Source organism: Leucopleurus acutus, assembly GCF_964270905.1.
Source record: "Leucopleurus acutus genome assembly, chromosome: 3".
Lineage (NCBI taxonomy): Eukaryota > Metazoa > Chordata > Mammalia > Artiodactyla > Delphinidae > Leucopleurus > Leucopleurus acutus.
In genome coordinates, this window is record NC_139145.1 from 91,806,327 (window position 1) to 91,824,342 (window position 18,016).

An 18,016-nucleotide genomic window follows, 5' to 3' on the forward strand; every position below is an offset into this window, starting at 1 on the left:
TCTTGAGAATATCCCAGAAAACCCTCTCCCCAATAAATGATCAATTAATATTTCCTAAATTGAAATGTATAAATATTTTTCTTTTTAGTATTATGTGCATATTAGTTTAAAACATGATTTCTCCCCATAAGTTTACAGTATGCAGAGTTTAAATATGTAAAACAAATACCACATAAGGAAATATAGTTAATTCTCCAAATAATCAATGAGATTCATGGTGAGACTGAATATTTTGAAACTGCAGCAACTGCAACTGGTCCAAAGTACTTGACATAAAATAGGTTCAAAAAATAGATTCTCAGAATTCAAAGAGAAGGATTCTTTTGTCAATATAGGCTTTTCAAGAGAAATCCTGGGATTTGTAAGGTCTGTGAGTGAGAAAAAAAAAACAAAGTACAGTACAGAAAAACAAGTACAGTGAGAAAAGATTTAAAAAGGCATGTTAGATGAGAAAGAAAGAAAGTATAAATGCTGAGGGGAGGAAATGCAAATAGCAGGTTGGATGGAGAATGAACAGACAGGTTTGGCTAAGATGGTATATGGTGGTTACTAAATGTTTTGAGATTGATAATGTCTAATGAACAAGTATTTAGAAAAAAATTAATTAATTAGTCTCATGTTGGAGAAAAAGATAACCAACTAAAAATATTTAAAACACCATCTAACCAGCAGGAATGACATGGTTGAAAAACAAGTACAGTTTTACTATTTACCTAGAATAATTCAGAACTTGTCTAAAGTGAAACATAATTTGCTTACTAGTTGTAGGATTTTGTGCATGGCTGTTTCAGGGTGAAATGATACAGAAATCTTCTGGTTTTATAATTAAATAAATGTTTAATTTTAATAATAGATTTAGAATTAGTATATAGTTATTTAAAATCATGGGAATTATGCTATTGCTATTATTTCAAAACAAATATAGTGGTGATATATAGATCTCTTAACTACTACCAAAATACATTATTCCAGTTTTATAGTTACAAATTTTATAAAACTTTCCAATTCTTTGAGACGTAATTTGCCATCAGTTTGACATTCCTCAATTCCTGTATTATTATGCTGGAATTTGTAAATGCAAAATTTTCTAGTATCTCTCTTATCAAGTATTTTCTGAATGCTTACTGTGTATTAGATTCTTTGAATTCTTAAATTTTTCTCTCTCGTGGTACTTTCCTTAATCTACTTATTTTCAAATGTTTCCTTTTTATAGTTTCCTAGTGGGAGGTTACCTCGAAGACGCAGATTTTTGGCCACGTGTCTGTTCAGATCTTTACCAATTTGTAATGAAACAGTTTGCTTTACAGTTGCCCAGAAAAGTTGAAAGTAGTTTGAATAGTTTTTTGTTTTGTTTTGTTTTGTTTTGTGGTACACAGGCCTCTCACTGTTGTGGCCTCTCCAGTTGTGGAGCACAGGCTCCGGACGCGCAGGCTCAGCAGCCATGGCTCACGGGCCCAGCAGCTCTGCGGCATGTGGGATCTTCCCGGACAGGGCACGAACACGTATCCCCTGCATGGGCAGGCGGACTCTCAACCTCTGCGCCACCAGGGAAGCCCCAATTTTGAATAGTTTTTGAGTTCCATTGCTTTATCTTTAAATTTCACTCAAAAACTTAATACATATATCACACGATATACTGAGTTTTAATATAAAATACTGCTCTAAATTATTTATCCTTAGGTAAAATGTGCATTCCAATTAAATGTCATATTTAAGCCTGATAAACAGTACCACATACCAATGTAAAGTAGGGAAAGCTTCTTCATCTAACTTTGAAAGAAATAACTTCAATCCCATCACACCTAATTATGTGTATGCATCACCCTTTTGTTTTTAAATACGTATGCCATAATTGTCTCTGAAAAAGCTTGCACCATTCAATACACTGCCTTTTAAATAGAATGCAAATATAACAGACATTTCTGCCTTCAGGAAATCTGAAATTAAAGATATAAGACACAAATGACAGACGTAACATTCCAAAAGCATTTTGTACAACAAATAATATAGCATTTAAGGTGGAATGAGACCAAACTTTAAAATGAGGATAATCAGGAAGAACTTCATAGAGAGATAGCATTTCAGCTGAACATTACAAATGAATAAGGTTTTGGCACACAGCCTGGAAACAGTAGAGTCTGGAAAGAAGAAAATATCTGAGCAAAGGAAGAAAACAGAAATGTGCAAGGCCCTTTTTGGGAATAAAACAATAGACTGATCTTAATTGTCAGAGAGAACAAATATAATAGGTGGAGCTAAGAATGGAAAAGTAGACTACAGTCACATTAAAGAAGACCATGGGTTTTAAAAACTGTTCTTTAAAGAGAAAAACAAATACCGTATGCTAACACATATATATGGAATCTAAAAAAAGAAAAAGAGAAAAAAAAATGGTCAGAAGAACCTAGGGGCAAGATGGGAATAAAGATGCAGATCAACTAGAGGATGGACTTGAGGATACGGGGAGGGGGAAGGGTAAGCTGGGACAAAGTGAGAGAGTGGCATGGACATATATACACTACTAAATGTAAAATAGATAGCTAGTGGGAAGCAGCTGCATAGCACAGGGAGATCAGCTCCGTGCTTTGTGACCACCTAGAGGGGTGGGATAGGGAGGGTGGGAGGGAGGGAGATGCAAGAGGGAAGAGATATAGGGGACATATGTATAACCGATTCACTTTGTTATAAAGCAGAAATTAACACACCATTGTAAAGCAATTATACTCCAATAAAGATGTTAAAAATAAATAAATAATTTTAAAAAACCTCTTCTTTAGAAAGTTATTCTGATGATGAAATGTGGGATGGTAGGAAAGCCACTCAAGAATGTAATAGCTATAATCGATTTATTATGCTTTTGTCAATATAGTATAGTTTAAAAAAATATTGTCCAAGAGAACTGGGAGGATGCATTAAAAAATACTCTTCAGATACATTTTTAACTATAAAATTAGTCTGACTAATACTTCCTTTCTCTAATGTATCAGGACACACATAAATTCAAAATTAAGAAAGTACAAAGAAAACCAGCATTTCTGCTTCTAGTCATTACTAGGTAATTCAGTTAACCTTTCAGCTGTGAACAACTAGCAAAGCAAGAAAAAAAAACTTTTTTTTAATTTTAAATATATCGACTAACTAACAAGGTAGTGAGGAATTATAGAACCCATTTCCAGAACAAGAATATCCAGTGAAATGAGTTCGGTATTTAAGGATTCTTTTACTGAAAGATGTCTATGGATTCCATATCATGATAAAGGTGACGAAGTAGCTTAATAAGCTGAGCAGAGCTTTTCAAAGACTTATAAAAGTAAGAAAAAACATATGTAGTTTAAGTGCCAAGGACTAAGACCTTGGCAAACCTGCCATGACTTGTGCAGGTTATATCTTAGGATGAAGGGAAAAGTGGAAAAAGCCCTTGAAAGAACTGTGGTCCATCTTCGAATCATCCCTGATTGCATAAGATGATCCATGATATCTGGGTACTCTTGGCCTTATAGGAGAAATGTGTAAGCCATTTTGGAAGAAGATAACATGATCTCGTATCTCAATTCAATAATTTTTCATGCTGTAAAATATAATTCATGAATTCATATCTGTAATTTGATCAAATATAGTCAGGCATGGCTGGTAACAAGAGCACATGATTCAAAACCATGAAAAAGAAAAGAAGAGAATATAAACAGCTGATGTGGCATTAGATAATGAAGATATCAGACAAACATTTTACTATTACTATGCCAATAAATCTTTAATTAAAAACAAACATTAACAAATTGGAAAATAAAATAATAGTCAACTGGAAAACACAAAGAGAAACATTTTGAAAAAAAATTTACCAGTGAACCTAAATGTGAGACAGTATAAAAGGAACAAATATGCTAATTTAAAAATAAAAAATGGAAAAATGGGAACACTGGGAAATAAAAGAATGATATTAAAAAATCCTTGGCTGAAATGTTTCATTAGATTGAAAATGTAAATAAAATAGATGATTTTTTAGAAAAACATAAATTGCCTAAAGTGACTCAAAAAACAATTTATAGATTAAAAAAACAATAGACTGGTAACCTCCACGATTTTACTGTAGAAATATACCCTTATGTAAACACAAGAAAAGAAAAAAACCTACAAGAACAAACCCAAAACGATTAAGAAAATGGTAATAGGAACATACATATCTATAATTACTTTAAATGTAAATAGATTAAATGCACCAACCAAAAAAAATAGACTAGATGAATGGATACATAAACAAGACTTGTCTATATGCTGTCTACAAGACATCCACTTCAGATCTAGGGACACATATAGACTGAAAATTAGGGGATGGAAAAAGATATTTCATGCAAATGGGAATGAAAAGAAAGCTGGAGTAGCAATACTCCTATCTGACAAGTTAGACTTTAAAATAAAGACTATGACAAGAGACAAGGAAGGACTCTACATAATGATCAAGAGATCAATCCAAGAAGAAGATATAACAATTGTAAATATCTATGCACCCAATACAGGAGCACCTCAATACATAAGGCAAATGCTAACAGCCATAAAAGGGGAAATCGACAGTAACACAATAATAGTGGGGGATTTTAACACCCCACTTACACCAATGGACAGATCAACCAGACAGAAAATAAATAAGGAAACACAAGCTTTAAAAGACAATAGATCAAATAGACTTAACTGGTATTTATAAGACATTCCACCTGAAAGAGGAAGAATACACTTTCTTCTCAAGTGTTCATGGAACATTCTCCAGGATAGACCATATCTTGGGTCACAAATCAAGCCTCGGTAAATTTAAGAGAGTTGAAATCATAGCAAGCTTCTTTTCTGACCACAGGGCTGTGAGATGAGAAATCAATTACAGGAAAAAACTGTAAAGAAGATGAACATATGGAGGTTAAAAAGCACAGTACTAAATAACCAAAAAATCTCTGAAGAAATCAGAGGAAATGAAAAAATTCCTAGAAAGAAATGACAATGAAAACATGATGACCCAAATCATATGGGATGCAGCAAAAACAGTTCTAAGAGGGAAGTTTATAGCAATACAATCCTACCTCAAGAAACAAGAAAAATCTCAAATAAACAACCTAAACTTACACCTAAAGCAACAAGAGAAAGAAGAATAAACAAAACCCAAAGTTAGTATAAGGAAACATATTATAAAGATAAAGGCAGAAATAAATGAAATAGAAACAAAGAAAACAATAGCAAAGATCAATAAAACTAAAAGCTGGTTGTTTGAGAAGATAAACAAAATTGATAACCCTTTAGCTAGACTCATCAAGAAAAAAAAGGAAGAGGACTCAAATCAATGAAAGTAGAAATGAAAAAGAAGTTACAACTGACACCACAGAAATACAAAGGATCATAAGAGAGTATGAAAGCAACTATAAGCCAATAAAATGGGCAATGTGGAAGAAATGGACAAATTCTTAGAAAAGTACAACCTTCCAAGACTGAACCAGGAAGAAATAGAAAATATGAACAGACTAATCACAAGTAATGAAATTGAAACTGTGATTAAAAATATTCCAACAAACAAAAGTCCAGGACCAGGTAGCTTCACAGGTGAATTCTATCAGAGATAGAGAACAGTTAACACCTACACTTCTCAAACTCTTCCAAAAAATTGCAGAGGGTGGAACACTCCCAAACTCATTCTATGAGGCCACCATCACCCTCATACCAAAAGCAAAGATATCACAAAAAAAGAAAATTACAGGCCGATATCACTGATGAACACAGATGCAAAAATCCTCAACAAAATACTAGCAAACAGAATCCAACAACACATTAAAAAGATCATACATCATGATCAAGTGGGATTTATCCCAGGGATGCAAGAATTCTTCAATATATGCAAATCAATCAACGTGATACAGCATGTTAACAAACTGAAGAATAAAGACCTACCTCAACATAATAAAGGCCATGTACAACAAACCTACACAAAACATTATTCTCAATGGTGAAAAAATAAAAATATTTCCTCTAAGATCAGGAACAAGACAAGGATGTCCACTCTCGCCACTATTATTCAGCATAGTTTTGGAAGTCCTAGCCATGGCAATCAGAGAAGACAAAGAAATAAAAGGAATCCAGAGTGGAAAAGTAGAAGTAAAACTGTCACTGTTTGCAGATGACATGATACTATACATAGAAAATCCTAAACATGCCACCAAAAAACTACTAGAGCATATCAATGAATTTAGTAAAGTTGCAGGTTACAAACGTAATACACAGAAATATCTTGCATTCCTATACACTAATGATGAAAAATCTGAAAGAGAAATTATGGAAACACTCCCATTTACCACTGCAACAAAAAGAATCAAATACCTAGGAATAAACCTACCTAGGGAGACAAAAGACCTGTATGCAGAAAACTATAAGACACTGATGAAAGAAATTAAAGATGATACAAATAGATGGAGAGATATACCATGTTCTTGGATTGGAAGTATCAATGTGAAAATGACTATACTACCCAAAGCAATCTACAGATTCAATGCAATCCCTATCAAATTACCAATGGCATTTTTTTACGGAACTAGAACAGATCATCTTAAAATTTGTATGGAGACACAAAAGACCCTGAATAGCCAAAGCAGTCTTGAGGGAAAAAAAAGGAGCTGGAGGAATCAGACTCCTTGACTTCAGACTACACTACAAAACTACAGTAATCAAGACAATATGGTACTGGCACAAAAACAGAAACATAGATCAATGGAACAAGATAGAAAGCCCAGAGATAAACCCATGCACCTATGGTCAACTAATCTATGACAAAGGAGGCAAAGACATACAATGGAGAAAAGACAGTCTCTTCAGTAAGTGGTGCTGGGAAAACTGGACAGCTACATGTAGAAGAATGAAATTAGAACACTCCCTAACACAATACACAAAAATAAACTCAAAATGGATTCGAGACCTAAATGTAAGACTGGACACTATAAAACTCTTAGAGGAAAACATAGAAAGAACACTCTTTGACATAAATCACAGCAACATCTTTTTTGATCCACCTCCTAGAGTAATGGAAATAAAAACAAAAATAAACAAATGGGACCTAATGAAACTTAAAAGCTTTTGCACAGCAAAGGAAACCATAAACAAGACGAAAAGACAACCCTCAGAATGGGGGAAAATATTTGCAAATGAATCAAGGGACAAAGGATTAATCTCCAAAATATATAAACAGCTCATGCAGCTCAATATTAAAAGAACAAACAATCCAATCCAAAAATGGGCAGAAGACCTAAATAGACATTTCTCCAAAGAAGACATACAGATTGCCAAGAAGCACATGAAAAGCTGCTCAACATCACTAATTATTAGAGAAATGCAAATCAAAACTACAATGAGGTATCCCCTCATACCAGTTAGAATGGGCATCATCAGAAAATCTACAAACAACAAATGCTGGAGAGGGTGTGGAGAAAAGGGAACCCTCTTGCACTCTTGGTGGGAATGTAAATTGCTACAGCCAGTATGGAGAACAGTATGGAGGTTCCTTAAAAAACTAAAAATAGATTTACCATATGATCCAGCAATCCCACTACTGGACATATACCCAGAGAAAACCATAATTCAAAAAGACATATTCACCCCAATGTTCACTGCCGCACTATTTACAATAGCTAGGTCATGGAAGCAACCTAAATGCCCATTGACAGACGAATGGATAAAGAAGATGTGGTACATATGTACAATGGAATATTACTCAGCCATAAAAAGGAACGAAATTGAGTCATTTGTTGAGCTATGGATGGATCTAGAGAGTGTCATACAGAGTGAAGTAAGTCAGAAAGAGAAAAACAAATATCGTATATTAACGCATGTATGTGGAACCTAGAAAAATGGTACAGATGAACTGGTTTGCAGGGCAGAAGTTGAGACACAGATGTAGAGAACAGACGTATGGACACCAAGGGGGGAAAACTGTGGTGGGGTGGGGATGGTGGTGTGCTGAATTGGGCGATTGGGATTGACATGTATACACTGATGTGTATAAAATTGATGACTAATAAGAACCTGCAGTATAAAAATACAAACAAACAAAACAACTAATACTAAACTTTCATTGGATTATTTGTATGGAAATATATTAACATAAATGTTTCAGACATTACATGAAATTTCTAAAAATCTTATATGTTCTGGTATAATGTTATAAGTCATAATACTAGTTATTACTTTAAAATGTATATCTCAGAAATAACTAAATTTCCTTGTCAATTGCATTATTATGAACTTTCATCAAATCTTTAACCGTGGTCATTTTTAAGTCTTTTGTCATTTACGTACAGTTCTGGGTATACTCTGATGCTTTTGCAAATATGTTGCTATAAAAGGGTTTCATCTTCAAGGAATTCATGGAAAAGACTCTTACAAGTACAGGTTTCTGGTAAGTGTACTGCTGAGCTGAATGAATAAGCATTTTCAGAACTCTAATGGAAAACTGATGAACTCATGGAAGTGGTAACAAAATATCAAGATGAAAAATATAATTAATTACATGGGACTGAGTGAACTGATGAGGATGATTATAATTTATGTGACTTTGTGTTTGTATAAAAAAGAAATCCCACAAGGACTCAGAGGCAACAAATATACAAATCAATTTTCACTGAAAAGTAAAGGAGCTGCTACAGTGGAGGATTACTGGACTGAATGTCAATATTATGACATAGTATGAGTGTATTTCGTGTTTGGTAATTGTAATCATTGTTGCTTTTGCTGTGGTCATCCATTTACAATGCTTGGTGTCAGTCTATTTATCTCTTGTAAAAATAAAATACAGTGTGTGTGTGTGGGAAAAAAAAAATGGCGTTTGGAACAAAACATTTTGCAATTTGTATGGAAACACAAAAGACCCTGAATAGCCAAAGCAATCTTGAGAAAGAAAAACAGAGGTGGAGGAATCAGGCTGCCTAACTTCAGATTATACTACAAAGCTACAGTTATCAAGACAATATGGTACTGACATGAAAACAGAAATATAGATCAATGGAACAGAATAGGAAGCGCAGAAATAAACCCACACACCCATGGTCACCTAATTTTTGACAGAGGAGTCAAAAATATACAGTGGAGAAAAGACAGCCTTTTCAATAAGTGGTGCTGGGAAAACTGGATAGCTTCATGTAGAAGAATGAAATTAGAACACTCCCTAACACAATACACAAAAATAAACTCAAAATGGATAAAGACCTAACTGTAAGGCCAGACACCATAAAACTCTTAGAGGAAAACATAGGAAAAACACTCTTTGACATAAATCACAGCAAGATCTTTTATGATCCACCTCCTAGAGTACTGAAAATAAAAGGAAAAATGGGACCTAATTAAACTTAAAAGCACTTGCACAGCAAAGGAAACCATAAACAAAACGAAAAGACAACCCTCAGAATGTGAGAAAATATTTGCAAACGAAGCAGCTGACAAAGGATTAATCTCCTAAATATGCAAGCATCTCATGAAGCTCAACATCAAAAAAACAAACAACCCAATCAAAAAATGGGCGGAATACCTAAATAGACATTTCTCCAAAGAAGACATACAGATGGCCGACAAACACATGGAATGATGCTCAACATCACTAATTATTAGAGAAATGAAAATCAAAACTACAATGAGGTATCACCTCACACTGGTCTGAATGGCCATCATCAAAAAATCTACAATCAATAAATGCTGGAGAGTGTGTGGAGAAAAGGGAACTCTCTTACACTGTTAGTGGAAATGTAAATTGATAATAGCCACTATGGAAAACAGTATGGATCTTCCTTAAAAAGCTAAAAATAAAACTACCATATGACCCTGCAATCCCACTCCTGGGCATATACCCAGAGAAAACCATAATTCAAAAAGACACACGCACCCCAATGTTCATAGCAGCACTATTTACAATAGCCAGGTCATGGAAGCAACCTTAATGGCCATCGACAGATGAATGCATAAAGAAGATGTGGTACCTAAATATAATGGAACATTAGTCAGCCATAAAAAATGAAATTGTAGAGACGTGGATGGACCTAGAGAGTGTCATACAGAATGAAGTAAATCAGAAAGATAAAAACAAATATCATATACTAACACATATATGTGGAATCTAGAAAAATAGTATAGATGACCTTAATTACCATGAAGAAATAGAGACACAGACGTAGAGAACAAATGTATAGATTCCAAGGGGGAAAGAGGTTGGGTGGAAGGAACTGGGAGATTGGGATTGACACACATACACTATTGATACTATGTATAAAATAGACAACTGATGGGAACATACTGCATAGCACAGGGAACTCTACTTAATGCACTGTAGTGTCCTAAATGGAGGGGAGATATGTATATGTATGGCTGATTCATTCTGCTGTGCATCAGAAGCTAACACAACATTGTAAAGCAACTATACTCCAATAAAAATTAATTTAAAAAAAAGGAAAACATAAATTGCCTAAAGTGACTCAAAAAACAATTTATAAATTAAAAAAAAACAGACTGGCAACCTCCATGATTTTATCATAGAAATATACCCTTATGGTTTACTCAAAAGATACATGTACAAGGATGAACACTGAAACACAGTATGTAATAGCTAAGGGTCAGAATCAACATAACTATTCATCTATCGGGACTAGGTATGTGAAATTATTATATATTCATACGAAAGTATTCAAGTCAGTGGTTAACTATATTTATACGTGTTGAGATCTCCCAACAGTATTGAATACAAAATTCCAAATGAAAATGTAATTTTAAGGGAGATATACATCCTCTTTGTAATATATTATTTATACCTTTTATGTACTAAATATGTATAGATTTTTACTACATAGTCCTACAATAATTATAACCATATATGTTTATTTATGTACAGAAACTTTCTGAAAAGGCACAAAATATTACTAATGGGTACTACCACTAGTCAGTAGAGTGGGACAGGCTGTTTACTAATGTAAAATTTCACTTTTCATTGCTTCTCTTTCTGTAACATTTTAACTTATGTTATTTGTTTATTTTTATAATAATAAATAAAAAGTCATATTCTCTGCTTGAGATATCATTTAACATGAGGCAACTGAGATTCAGGAAGCAAATTCATTGTTCATTTATGCTATTTTTTTTTAGATAAACAATTTCTGGGAAGATAAAAAGAGACAAAACAGAGTTTTATAAATTTTTAAGATAATATTTAATTTAAAATTATGTTATATATTAATACCATTAATAAGAATATTTAGTTCATTATGTATGCTGAGTTTTGTGCTAGATATAAAGAGAAAAGCATTTTAAGGTGTCTGTTCTCAGGGTGATTAGGATATAGGATAATGTTTTTAAAACAATTGTACAAGGTAAACTGTAACTGCCAAATCAATAGATGAAGACTTACCCTAAATATTATACCAGTTTAACTTTATACTCTTTTACTTCAAATCCTTCAAACCTACTTCCCCTATTCACCCACCTACCACATGTGATTTTACTAATCAGTCTATTCTCATTTTATTAATTGCATTAAATATCTAGTTAATTTGCATCAAAATATTTTTAAAAATTGTTTCTCCTCAGCCCCACAAGAGAAATTACCCATAAATCCTCACATGGAGTTCCAGAAATAGGAATTGCTTCTTAGAATGTTTACATACATGGAATTATTCCCAGAATGACTTTTGTTATGACAATGAAGAATTGGGTTAGCCAAACCTGAAAATATTTAACTCAAAGATCAAATGCAAATGTTACCAAATAAGTTTTGGCACTCCAAAATGCAGATAATTTAGGTTGATACCTTTATTTCTAAAAAGTGCAAAACTTTTGCATGGAAATACTTAACCAACATATAGAGTACTATTGCTAATGTTTGGGCTTCAGGTTTTGTGAAAAAGACAAGAGATGGGAGCTTTCACCACACGTCTAAGGGAGATGCCATAATTGAATTCTGATGCCTGGGATGAAGTAACAAACACTGCAGTACAATGAGGCAGATCTTTCATGATAGCCTTCAGTGTTTTATAGTTTTAAGAGCTAATCAGAAGCAGTGTCAAATACAAATTTCTTCATCTTAGTCTTAAAAATGATAATAGAGTCAGCTTTTTTAGCTCTAGCCAGATGCTGATTTTATAACCTTAACTATATAGGCTAAGTGCTTACAGCTCAGGATCTGAGACTTTCAAAGTTATTTTTAGGACAAATCAATTAATGAGCAGGTACAAACTTAAACATAAGTGAGCAGCAGGGCAGAGGCAGCCAAATGTCAGGGAAAGTATCAGATGGTAGGACAAATTATAATTATTCAATCCAGTTAGTGGACAGTGGTGAATAAAAATGAATCATTACCAACTGCTATCCAGTCAAAGGTTTAATTTTTTATGCATATAAATAGAAAAAGCATAGAAAACACAAATACACAATGCATGTCAAAGTAACTTATTCCTGCCGTATTTCATGCAAACAGAAAACAGTTTCTTTTTCTGGAGTTTCATATTAGCTGTAATACTTGCATTATGACTGTAATGAATATTACATCTGTGTTCTGTACTAGCTTATTTGTAATGACAAGCCTTCCTGTAATCCTTCAACATGTTGTAGAAAGCTCTAAGAAATCAGCACACTCATAATTCACTCCCTCTACTACCATCACACCACCAACCTCAGAGTCTGGCCTCCACCAAGAATTAGCTGTCAGTGTCAGGGAAAAGCTCAAATAAATCAGTTCATCTGCACTGAGGAAATCACATCAGGTTACCAGCATCTAGAGAATGACTAAATCTGGGAACAGAAAAGGCAATTTTGCCAAAGACATGGCACTGTACAGCCCTGAAACTCTTAGCTGCTACTCATTTGGTTTTCAGTGTAGAGTGTAATAACAAGAAGAGGGCCAAAAATCAAGAGACTGGATGAGCTAGTTTCATCATTTTTTTCAAGCATGACTTTTTGTACCTTATTGATTATAGATTACTGACCTAGGAAAAGTGATATTGGCCCAAAACGTCTTCCCAAAATATTTTTCTTAAAGAGCTGTTCTTATCATTAACAAAAAAAAAATGTTTATTAAAATTATGTTCCTCAAACATTTCACCTTCATATAACAGAAGCAAACTGGTTATATGCATTTTTGTTTTGGTTTGGTTTTTGGTTACCAAGCAACCATCATCACTGTTCCTAATGGTACTGCATATCCTAGGGAGGAGAAATATTTCTCTCCCGTTCTGGGCAATCTGGGGGAATAGTAAAATGCAGTGCTATGCTCTGCCACCAAGAGAAGAAAAAAGCAAAAAAAACCTGGAGGCTTCTTCCATCAAAACTAGATCATTCTTTTCACTTCTGAGATACAGTAAATGTGGGTAAATAATCAAACTAAGCTTAGCCAGTCAATCCTCTCTCTCAGAATTTGAATCATGAGGGGAGTGACATGGCAGGAAAAATAACTGGAATTTGTTCATGCATCCTACCAATGCAGAAATTGCCTAGCAATCAATGCCCTTGAGACTCAAAAGCTTCCTGCTTCCTCTATTGTGAGCCTATTTCCCCAGTCCTCCCTTAAATGCTGTGAGATACCTTAAGTCCACTCAGTATTTTCATTTTAGTTTAATTCAGAGTCACCTGGTAGTGTCTGCAATCAAAGGCACAGAGTGTGTGGGGGTGGGGAAAGAAAAAATGATTTCTTTTACAGCACTTTCAATCAAAAAGACAGGTGAGAGTTCTGCTATACAAATACTGATTCTGGGGGAAATTTTTTCTTATTGTCTTCGTATTAATTTTTTCCAGTTTTATTGAGAAATAATTGACATATGTCACTGTATAGGTTTAAGGTGTCAACCATGATGGTTTGATTTACATACATTGTGAAATGATTTCCTTAATAGGTTCAGCTGACATCTGTCATCTCATATAGATACAATAAAAAACAAGAAAAAATTTCTCTGTGATAAGAACTCTTAAGATTTACTCTCTTAACAACTTTGCTATACATCATACAGCAGTGCTAACTGTAGTCATTATGTTGTACTTTACATCCTTAGTACTTATTTATCTTGTAACTGTAAGTTTGTATCTTTTGACCGCCTTTAATTCTTCCTTCCCCTTCCCTCTGCTCTGGTAATCACAAGTCTGAGCTCCTTTTCTATGAGTTTAATTTCTGGTTTTGTTTTTGTTTTAGATTCCACATATAAGTGAGATCATACAGTATTTGTCTCTGTCCAACTTACTAAGCATAAAGCCTTCAAGGTCGTTCTATGTTGTCACAAATGGTTAGAATTTCCTCATTTTTTATGGCTGAATAATATTCCACTGTGTGTGTGTATGTGTGTACGTGTGTGTGTTCGTGTGTGTAGGTATGTGTATATAGATATAAATATAGGTATAGATAGGTAGATAGATATATCTTACAACTTCTTTATCCATTCATCCCTCGATGAATACTCAGGTTCCATGTCTTGGCTATTGTAAATAATTCTGCTATGAATATGTGGATGCAGATATTTCTTCAAGATCCTGTTTTCATCTCCTTTGGATATATTCCTAGAAGTGGAATTGCTGGATCACATGGTGGTTTTATTTTTTATTTTTTTGAGGATCTCCCATACTGTTTTCCATGGTGGGTGTCCAATTTACAATCCCATCAACAGTGCACAAGGGTTCCCTTTTCTCTGCATCCACACCAGCATATGTTATCCTATCTTCTTGATGATGGCCATTCTAACAGACATGAGGTAATATCTCATTGTGGTTTTAATTGCCATTTCCCTAACAACTGATGATGTTGAGCATCTTTTCATGTACCTGTTGGCCTTTCATGTATCTTCTTGGGAGAAATGTCTATTCAGGTCCCTTGCCCAATTTTAAATTGTTTTTGTATTTTTGTGTGTTGTTGTTGTTGTTTTGCTATTGAGTTGTATGAGTTCTTCATATATTTTGGATATTAGCCCCTTATCAGCTATATGGTTTGCAATTTTTTTTCATTCTGTAGGTTGTCTTTTCACTTTGTTGATGGTTTCTTTTGCTGTACAGAAGCTTTTTAGCTTTCTATAGTCCTATTATTTTTTATTTTGATGCTTGTGCTTTAGATGTCATATCCAAAAATATTATTACTTAAACCCACGTTAAGAAGCTTTATTCCAATGTTCTCTTCTAGAAGTGTCATGGTTTCAGGTCTTATATTCAAGTCTTTAATCTGTTTTGAGTTAGTTTTTGTGAGTGGTGTAAGAGGGAGTACAGTTTCATTCTTTTACATGTGAATATCCATTATCCCAGCACCATCTATTGAAGAGACTGTCTTTTCTCCACTGAGTATCCTTGGCTTCCTTGTCAAATATTAGTTGACTTTATATGCATGGGTTTATTTCTGGCTCTTGATTCTGTTTCACTGGTCTATTTGTCTGTTTTTATGCCAGCACCATACTGATTTAATGACTATAGCTTTATAGTACAGCCTGAAATCAGGAAGTGTGATGCCTCCTGCTTTGTTCTTTTTTCTCAGGATTTCTTTTGCTATTTGGGGTCTTTTGTGGTTCTGTATAAATTTTAGGAGTGTTTTTTCTACTTCTGTAAAACATGCCTTTGGAATCTTGATAGGAATTGCATTAATTCTATAGATGACTTTTGGTAGTATGGACATTTTAACAATATGTATTCTTCCAATCCATGAACATGGGCTATCTTTTCATTATTTGTGTCTTCTTTGATTTCTTTCATCCTTGTAGCAGTTTTTGGTTTTTAGGATTTAGCATATATAAAATCATGTTACCTGCAAATAATGTCTATGGTTAACTGACTGATGACAGGTAGGAAAAATTAACCCATTATGCTTACCAATCCAAAGTTTTTATAAACATAAGTGCAGCTGATGATAATGGTGGAGGTGGTCATGGTGATGGCAGCTGATATGTCAAAGGAAACAACTCTTGTAATAAAAATGCAAATTTTTGCCTCCCATTGGCACTTTAAAATTTATCCAGTGGGGCCACTGGATGAAAACTTTAAAAAGATCTATTTTTTCCTTCTAATTCTCCTTCTAGTAGATAATAAACAAGCTTATGTGACCTAGAGTCATAAAACAATCACAATTGAGACTTTAGGATGATCAATATAATGAATCAATCAAAATTCTGAGCATGATTTACTGCTAAGTCTTCTTTCCTTCCCTGGTTAGAGCCAACTTCTAGCAGGCTACTTACTGTTTGGAAGGTTGGTATCATGAACTCTCTTTTCCCCAAGTCTGCTAATAATCTTGCTGTCTTGGTCACTAGTGCTGTTTTCCTTCCAATATAGCTTTCCACTTAAATGCACATGGTAGAATAACGTTTCTTGTAACTGAGTGAAAGTGTATCTATAGTTCTGGCCAATAAGTTGCAAGTGGGAAGTGGCGTGAGTTATTTACATGACAGATTATTTAATGGTTGACGCAAAACTCTCCAAGATGTCTCTTTCCTTTGGATACAATGAAAGGCTACATTTAAGACAGTCACAGTTTCTTCTGAGTAGACACTCCTTTCCCACAAATTAACAAGGAAAATGTAATGGGAGAAAGAAATCAACTCTTCTAAGCCACTGAGATTTTGGAGTTAATTGTTATACAAAGATAACCTAACCACTTCTGACCAGAACTGAAGCACTGCAATAACAAAACACACACACACACACACACACATACACACACACACACACACACACATACACACACACTCATCTAAAACACTGGTTTAGGGGCTAGGTGACAAGCAATGGAGAAATTGCTACTTACTGTACCCTGGAAAATGGCAATTGAGTTAATGATAACTAGAAAGATATTTACTTAATGGATTTTTAGCTTGAAGGGGAGAGAATGAGAAACAGAACATTATCAGTATGTGTTAGCTGCTGAAGGCTGGATTTGGCAAGTTACTGTAAGAAAGATGCTTATCAGGAAAAAAATAGTTGCTTTTCCAAAACAAATGAAAGGAATTAAGAGAGTCCTGAAATTTGAGAACTTTTCATCACCTACTAGTAAAAAATTAAACTAAGAAAGCCTTTGAATAATAAATATTGATTCAAATTTAGCCGTGTAGCAAGGATCAAATTGAGAGCATAGTCTACATATGCATTGCTAAAACCTCCAGATAAATTTAATCAGTCTTAGAGCAAACACCCAGTTAAAAACAAGGTGCCCAATTACTATGAACTGGATAACATGGCTCAGGGATATGAAACCAATGATATGACTTTCCCACAGATGCAGAAAAAGCTCAAAGTACCTGCAATTAATTCTGGAGAGAGAAAGAATCAAGGGTGGGAGAAAATATAAAAATATAGCAAATCTAAGAGATCTATTTAGAACAGAAGGAAAGATGTGCCTATTGCAACATGGAGATGACTTGAATCAAATAGAATAGATTCTCATCTCCAGAAGTTTCCTAACTTATTTAGGAAAGAACTACTGTCAAAAGAACCTGTTCTAAAAGAAACTTTGAATGTTCAAGACTTAAAATGACCGTTGTCCACTGCCTCCCAACACCCTCACCCCCCTGCCACCATACATCAGTAAGAAGCATGCTGAGAAATCTGCTTAACTCCAGTAACATTTCCCAGTGCCCATTTCAGATACTGTCAAAGGTTACTGGAAAAGGAACAGAGAGAAGATCTGAGGGCCACAGCGAACAACAGAAGTACTTGGTAAGGGGTAGTGGGGACAGAATCAGGGCCTAATCCGTTTCCCATCATCAGGATAGGGAACCTTTAAAACATCTGCTTTGAAATTTGCCATAGACCGTATCTTTTCCAAATGAGATTATTTATTGTGTTTTTTCTATCCCTGTTTTAGTTTTGTATTTTAGCTGTGTGGATAGCGAAGAACTTGGCTTTTTAGTTCATTGGTCCCCAAGACAAGACGAAATACATCAGACCAAATAGAGAGACTATCAGTCATCACCCAGGAATCCTAGACTTGGAGTTAAATGCCAAGAATGGATAAAACTTTGAAGTTGTATCTGTTGAGAAGGAGACAGTATATTTTGACTGTGAA